The sequence below is a fragment of the Symphalangus syndactylus genome, chromosome 10 (assembly GCF_028878055.3).
Source record: "Symphalangus syndactylus isolate Jambi chromosome 10, NHGRI_mSymSyn1-v2.1_pri, whole genome shotgun sequence".
Taxonomy (NCBI): Eukaryota; Metazoa; Chordata; class Mammalia; order Primates; family Hylobatidae; genus Symphalangus; species Symphalangus syndactylus.
The window spans coordinates 62852464-62860778 of NC_072432.2; the positions used below are offsets into that span (position 1 = coordinate 62852464).

Sequence of the window (8315 nt, forward strand, 5' to 3'; positions counted from 1 at the left end):
TCTGACAGAGGTCATGGTCTTGGTCAAGAGCCATAGGGATCTGCACTGCAGTGTCTAGGGGTGCAACCCTGCTACCCCGCATCCCTTTCTGGATTATCCTAACTGTGTTTATAACTGGCTTGCTCCTCTGAACATAATGTCATCACTGCGCATGACATCACTATAAATTATTGGAAAGGTCCGGGGCCCTTTGTTTGTGACCATTTAGAGAGTACTGACATTTTATTTTAGAGCCATTTGGTCAAGCCCATCAAATAAATTAACATATACATTTCATTTGGAGGAAACAACATGTTTGCATCTCAATACAGACAGAAAAGGGGAATGAGGACTGAGAAAGACAGAAAGAGGAAGATCATTTTGCAGTTCATCAAGATGTAATAATACCCCTTATAATGCTCTTAATCTGAGAAGGCTGGGGTAAGAAAATGCGCTAGAGGAAAATTATTAGCTTAGCAGACAGATGATGTAGAGGCAGATCTTTACTATAGACTGATGTCAGTGCTCACACATGTTAAGATCCTGTTTGGGCCGGGAACTGTGAGTGGTGCACTTACTTTGTTCAGTGCATTCTGCCTCATTGTGAGTGTGCACGGCATTTCTTTATTAGAGGCTGTGTGATCCCCAATGCTGCCACCCCCTTCCCATCCAGTTCTGGAGCATCTCCCTCCCAGATATACTCTCTTCACCTTGATATACCTTGCTTCCCGCAGAGCCGTCTTCTTTCCATGACCCCAACCCTAATCCCCAATGCCCACTCCTTCTTTTTGGCCCTTGGTGTCAGTCATTGAACTGCATTTGGTTTTCCCCAGGATGAATCTGGAATAAGAAAAGATGAATTGAAATGATGATCATTGGTCCAGCCTCAGGAGCAAGTATCTACACTACCATTATATCTTTTATAATGTCAACACACTTCCTGGGTGTTTTTATGGAGAGGCAGCATAGTATAATGGCTTAATTAATGAGTACTGAAACTGGATTGCCTGGTTCCAAGTCCCAGTTCTATTGCTTAGCTGTGTGACCTGGCACAAGCCTTTAACTTCTCTGTTTCTCAGTTTTCTTATCTATAAAATGAGGAAAATATTTTATATATGTTTATATATGTTATTCTATAACATTTATATTATATTGTGGGATTTTGTGAAGATTAATAACTTAATGTCTAGAAACTACTTAGAAGAGTGCCTGACATACCCTAAGTGCCTTATAGGTTTGCTATTCTTTCTTCTTCTTATTATTATGCTAAAAATCAATATGTTTTTCTCTTTTCCCAGTTGCATTTCAAAAAAGATACTGTTTTGCTATCTCACATGGTTTGAAGCCAGGCTTCAGAAAGCAAGGGGATATAAACCATGCCCAAAATTGGAGGTGGCGGGGAGAAAACAAATCTAATTAATAGAAAAAGCAGTGGCAAGCTCATATGTAAAGTAATAGGAGAGACTAGAACACCTTGTTAGGCCTGGAATGTGAAGACATCTTAATTTTCCTAAGAGCACTAATGAAGCTGGATAGCCAAGGGTGGACATAAAAATGATTTATTCTGGTAAGCTTGATCATGATTGCATTAATCATTTGAATACTTAATGATTTACACATTTGGAGAAAGGAAGGCTGGGAGGTCTTAGAATACTGTTAGATTCTTCTCAAATTTTTTATCATTATTTGTTATTTCCATTTTTAAGTGAAGGAAAAAAGTTACTCTTTTATTTTTGAAGATAATGTGGTTGGTATATTGCAATGTTTTTACATTATGATTTTCATAACAAGTTAACAAACACCAAGAGAGAAAATTTTCCTTCACTTCATGCACTTAGAAGAAAATTAGAGTTTTATTTTGCAGTTTTATTTAAAGAGGAATTAAAATTCAAGAATAAGCTCAGTATGTTGCTATAGATGGAGAGAGGACTGAGGATCAATTAACTGAATTTCATGAGTCCATGGTGCTGAAGATGGTTCATTATTACATGCATTCAGATGTCCTCCCATAGACAGACATGTACTAAGAGCAAAATAACTTATTTATTTATTTTTAAAAGGCCTCTGTTCAAATAAAGTTTTAAATTTCAAAAGGAAGGAAAAAGCAAAGCTGTTTCATAGAGTATTGACTTTTAGTAAGTACTTAAATGTTTGTTTGATATTTCAATTAGGTTAAGCTATATTAACTCGTTATAGATCACGCGTATAAACGATTGCAATGATTCTTTCTCGTATACATGTCCCTTTGCAAAGGGGCTCTGCAGCTCCTTTCTTCAGGAAGTGGAATCTATCTCCCCACTCTTCGAATATGAGCTGGTCTTGCAATTTGTTTGACTAATGAAATACAGTGGAAGTAATACTGCTCCAGTTTCAAGCCTAGACCATATGAAGCCTTCCTTACTTCAGTCCCTTTTGGAACCCCCTAGCCACCATGAAAAGCCAGTTGGCTTCTGTTCAAATAAAGTTTTAGATTTCAAAAGTAAGGAAAAAGCAAAGCCATTTCATAGAGTACTGACTTTAGTAAGTACTTAAGTGTTTGTTTGATATTTCAATTAGGTCAAGATATATTAACTTGATGTAGATCATGCATAATGTAAAACATGGCTTCATAATGTAAAAATATGGCTTTCTGTGGGGGCTAGGGGGTTCCAAAAGGGACTGAAGTAGGAAGGGAATCAGAGGCTCACTAAATACCACAAGGCCCAGCTGCCCTGGTGACAGGTAGCTATCTGCCAGACATATGATTGGGATCATCCTGGCCGGGGCTACCCAGAGAAGCAGAGCTGCCTAAATCTGACTTGCAGCTGCAAAAGCAAGTCTAGCCAATGTCAGAAGAACCATCCAGTTGAGCCCAGGCCAAACTGCCAACCTGCAGAATAAGTAAATGGAAGAAGAGCTAACATTTTCTGAGTGCTTACCATGTGGCTCTATTCGAAGCGTTTTGCCGTTATTGACACAATCCTGATAATGACCCCGCGATAGGGTTGCAGGTGAAGAAATTAGCCCCTGCTCACCGATAATGAGGTAAAGACTTGGTCTTGGTAGACACAGCCAAATTTCTTTGCAGACTTTCTCAGCTGAGATTTCTCTAGAGTCAGGCTGGCAAACTTGTCCTGTAAACAACCAGATAGCAAGTATTTTAGGTTTTGGAGGCCGTGTAATCTCTATCACAACTATTCAAACTTGCCTTTGCAGTGTGAAAGTAATCATACATAATATGTAAGCAAATGAGCCCGGGGTTCCAATAAACCAGGTGGTGGGCTGGATTGAGCCTGTAGATTTGCTTTTCTCACCCCACTGTAGAAATGAAGCACTAATGACATAAGACACCCACTGAATGTAATAAATTAACCTATCTCCTATGCATCTAGCATGGTATCTAAGTCTGTATCATACTTTAGAGAATTGATGAAACAGTCACACAAGCCATTTTCAGCAGGCTTTAATTCTCCTGTAGAACTTCAGTTGAGAAAGGCATGGATGCCAGTTTCATCTTAAATATGGTACCTTTTGTGATGTGGGTGAGCAATGGATGATCTGTTTTCGTGTCCATTTCCAATGGGAGGAAGAGATCCAGTCCTAGGAGAACAAGGAAGCGGCTTTTCTAGAGACCCAACAAATTTCTCCTGGTGCCTCAGCTGGAATGTGTCACATACTCATTTCTGAGCCAAGTCATAGCAAGAGGACTGGATTGCTCTGGCTGGCTGGGACTAATTAGTTCCCACTCGTGGAATTGCAGTTGGATCAATAGTTACTTAACTGCTAATTGACACAATTTTTAATTTTTCCTCTCACTTGAATGATAATTCAAAATAATTTTCTGTTAAAACTCTGAGTGTATTGCTCCACTGTCTTCTTGCCTCCAGTAGTGTTCTTATGAAGTCTAATGTTAATCTAATGTTTGTTATTTTGAAGTGCAATTTTTAAAGATTTTGGATGTTAACAAAATTTCTGTGTTTATTCCTATTGTCAAATTTTATTATGATTTGACTAGGAGTGGGTCTTTTTTTACATTTATCTTGCTCAATAAACAGTGGGTTCTCTGTACATGTGAACTCATGTCATTCTTTGGCTCAGGAAAATTTTTCTACCATTATTTATTTAAAATATTTCCATTCTTCAATTTTGTCTTTCTTACCTTTGAACTTCTATGATATGGATATTAGGCCTCCTCTTATCTTTTCTCCTTGTCTTGAACTGCTGTTATGGGTTGAATTGCTGGACCTTAATCCAGCATGACTAGTGTTCTTGTAAAAAGAAGAAATTTGGACACAGACACACATACAAGGAGAGCACCATGTGAACATGGAAGCAGAGGTCAGAGTGGTGCATTTACAAATCAAGGAATGCCAGAGGTTTCCAGCAAACCCCCAGAAGCTAGGAGAAAGGCATGGAACAAGATTCTCCCTCACAGCCCTCAGATGGAGGCAATCCTGCCAACGCTTTGATCTTGGGCTTTTAGTATCCAGAACTGATACAATAAATTTCTGTTGTTTAAGCCACCCAGTTACTGCAGTGCTAGGAAGCCAATAAAATGGTGTTTACATTCTTCATTTAATTTTCTGTTTCACTGTGATCCAGAAGAATTAGCCCTCTTAGCTCATTAATTTGTTCTACAACTGTTCTCAGCCATTTATGTTTTCATTTTCAATACTTATAATTGATTAATTTTTGTATCATCCTGTTCTTATTTAATGAATACAACAATTTTTTCCTGTATCAGCCTTTTTTTCCTTTGAGATGTATTAGATAAGATTATATTTAGCTGCAGGTAACATAAATTACCACCAACTGTAGCTTAAACATGTAATGGGTTCATTTTCGTTGTGAGTTAAAAAGTCTAGGAAGGAGCATCCAGGGCTGTCATCCAGAGACCAGTTTCCTTCCATCTTTTCACGCTACCATTCTGAGCACATGCACCTCATCCTCAGGTATGCAAGATGGCTGCTGCACCTCTTAGCACTGGGTATACATTTCAGGCCAGAGAAAGGAGACAAAAAAAAAAAAATTGTTGTCTATATTAGTATAACTGGTGCGTATGACAAAAATCCAAAATTATAGTGATGCAAAGCTTATGTAGTTCTTATATTAATGAAATCTGGGGAGCTGACATTCTACCACATGACATCAGGGGCCTATGCATCTCTTATGTTTTTGTTCTGTCATTCAAAACCTGTAGTTCTTTCAATATAATTCAACTCGGTTGCTCAAGATCCAACCATCATTTCTTTATCTGAGCAAGCAAAAAAGTGGAAGAAGAGGAGAGGATAAACGGTGCCTTTATAGTTTCATCCTGGAAGTTGTCCACCACACGTTTGATTATGCCACCACACATTTGATTACTGCCCAGAACTTGGTCATGTAGTTACACTTAGCCACTTAGGGGGCTGCAAGGGTAAATGTAGTCTATATTTTTTCTCACTTGAGTGGCCATAGGTCTGGCTAAAATTAAGGGTTCCAAAATGAATACAGAAAAGAAAAATGAATATGAGGAGACAACCAGCAGGTTTTGCTATAATTAGGAAAGGAAATGCCCAGAAATACTCAGCAGACTTCTTCTGTCTCACTGGCCAGATCTATATCCTCTCGTATGCTTGAGCAGTAGAGTTCTGGTCAATCAATCAATCAATGAAGGTTCTGGTAGTAAGGAAGAAAAAGAGAATGGATATTGGGTAGATGTCTAGCAAAATCTGCCACACTTGTATACAAGCTCCTCAACTTGTGGAGAGATGTTCCCTTCATGATATTTATTTTTCTTTTTAATTTTTTGGGTATTTTTAATTGATATACTATATACTATAATTGTACATATTTTTGGGGTACATGTGATATGTTGATGCATGCATACAATGTGAAATGACCAAATCAGAGTATTGAAATATCCATCACCTCAAACACTATCTTTTCTTTATTTTATTTTATTTTATTTTTATTATTATACTTTAAGTTCTAGGGTACATGTGCACAACGTGCAGGTTTGTTACATATGTATACATGTGCCATGTTGGTGTGCTGCACCCGTTAACTCATCATTTACATTAGGTATATCTCCTAATGCTATCCCTCCCCACTCCCCGCACCCCACGACAGGCCCTGGTGAAACACTTTTCTTTGTGTTTGGAACATTGCAATCCTTCTCTTCTAGCTATTTTGAAATACAGAACAAATTATTTTTTACTATAATTTTTCCACTGTATGATTAAATACTGGAACTTATTTTTTCTATCTAATGGTATTTTCATACCCACTAACGAACTTATTGCTGATTCTCAGTTATACAACCCCTCCTCTTTTATTTGGTATGCTAATTTCTGAATGTGGGATTCCTTTGGCGTGTCTATGAATGTTGAATCTGCTTACCACAGACTGCCTACAGTGATTTCAGGGCAGAAGGACTGTCTGTAAGGCAACTTGGCCTGGTCTTCTGGGTGTGGAGAATTCACCCTCCAATCTGGGTTTTGCCCAAGATCCCATGCATACTGCGCAACCTGGGGGCTAATGACTCCACTAGTCTACCACCTGCCCATCAGGGAGAAGGAGTGACCTCTTGGATGGTCGTTTATTGGTGCTTGGACAAATCTTCCCAAGAGTTCATCTCTAGGGTCCCTTAGAGTCCTCTTTATTTCCTACCACAGAACTTGGGGCATCCCTGCAACAGTTACCACCTTTTGCAGAAGTTCTCTAATATACAGATTTGGGGCATTGTTTTTGATTTTAAATTCACTCCCATTTGTGTTCTATATACAGATATTTCTCTTAATTTCTAGTCCCCTGAGAGTATCTCTATTGTAGATAAAACAACAACAAAAGATTTTCTGTCATCTCTCGGATTAGGGGCAGACCTGCCTGTGTTCTCAGACCAGTCACCCTCTTGGTTCAATCCTTCATTATAATTCTCTACTGTACATCCGACAATAAGAGGTTAAATATAACGCTGATGTCATAATGAGTGTATTCGTTTCCTTTGGCTACTATAACAAATGACCACAAACATGGTGGCTTGAAATAGTAGAAATTTATTTTCTCACAGTTTTGATGGCCAGAGTCTGAAATCCAATCTGCAAAGTCGAGGGGAGAACCCTTCCTTTCCTCTCCCAGCTTCTGGTGGCTCCAGGAGTTCCTTGGTTGTGGCTGCATCACAACAATCTCTGTCTTCACATGGCTTTCCACTCTTTGTCTTCTCTTCTCCTTTTATAAGGCTTTTTGTCACTGGATTTAGGGTTTACTTGGATAATGCTATCTGCAAAGACTCTTTTCCAAATAATGTCACATTCACAGGGTCTGGGTATTAGGATGTGAATATATCATTTTTGGGGCTGTAATTCAACCTACTACAAGGGGCTACCTGCAGGCAAATAAGTTAAACATTTGGCAAGTAAGGTTAAAAATACTCTTGTGTTGTAAATGACAGCGTGAAGTATCTCCTGGAGTAGGTAAACATTAACATTATATATCACAGAATGAATACCAGCTCCCACGCGTTCTTTAAAACTCTCTGCAAATTCTCTCACTTTGTTACCTTATCTGTAGAGGTAGCTTATAAAAAAGCAAAACAAAAAAAAACTCACTTTCCAGAAATCTTTAACTGTCACTATTTGTAGTACCCTTATATTCTGAGAAGACTGAAGACTAGATCATAGCAATCAAATAAGTTGTTCCTTTCCTTACGTGGACTCTAAATCCTGTACCAGCTTTCACTCAGCAGTTATACACGATTTCCTCTTGTGAGGCTAGAGAGAAAGCCATAGAAAGAATTGACCAATAGTGAACCCTTTGCACTACAGGTGACTCCATCACAAGTAACGTTTTTCAAATTCATGCCCAGCTGCTATTCTCCCTCAGTAGCTGATTCCCTCAGCAGCAGGCTCTCTGGGGCTCTGGTTTAACCTAGCTTGGGGGTCATTTCTGTCTTTTACAAGAGGCAGTCGCATCTTGCTATGAAAATTTCTTTCAAATAGTCTAGATTCTCTGCTTTCCTCAAATACTATCTATGGGATGCTTTTATTCCCCCACCTGGGGACATCTTGCAGGTAGATGGAAGTAGGTGTGACTGGACTTTTCTGAGGCAGATTTGTCAGTCATCTAGTGTTCATAGGTAGTGCTGATAAGGAAATTTTCTCAAGGATGTGCAAGGTCCCTTGGGGGACAGGGAAACTGGGTTTGGAGTGGTATGAACACTGGGCAGTGTCTGGCATTTCTGGCCCAACACCAGGACTAGTGCCTTCTGATTTCCACCACTCCAAAGGTGGTAAAGGTGCTGCGGAACTGAAGATGGGTTGTTTCTGATTAAAGAACCCACTTTAGCAAGAGTTTGTGATGCTCCACTTTCTCCTCTC

At 39.0% G+C, this 8315-nt stretch overlaps 1 long non-coding RNA gene across 2 annotated transcripts; it reads right to left on the minus strand.

Moving 5' to 3' along the window:
- Window positions 1-599: 599 nt before the first annotated feature.
- LOC129491769 (uncharacterized) lies at window positions 600-6860 on the minus strand. Of its 2 annotated transcripts, none has more exons than XR_010113859.1 (4): window positions 6340-6860; window positions 3487-3558; window positions 2898-3092; window positions 600-819 (listed from the first exon to the last, which is right to left on the minus strand). It is a non-coding gene; the product is annotated as an uncharacterized lncRNA (long non-coding RNA). The 2 variants fall into 2 exon arrangements; XR_008660610.2 differs by lacking the exon at window positions 6340-6860 and adding an exon at window positions 4118-4219.
- Between the last annotated feature and the right edge of the window lie 1455 nt (window positions 6861-8315).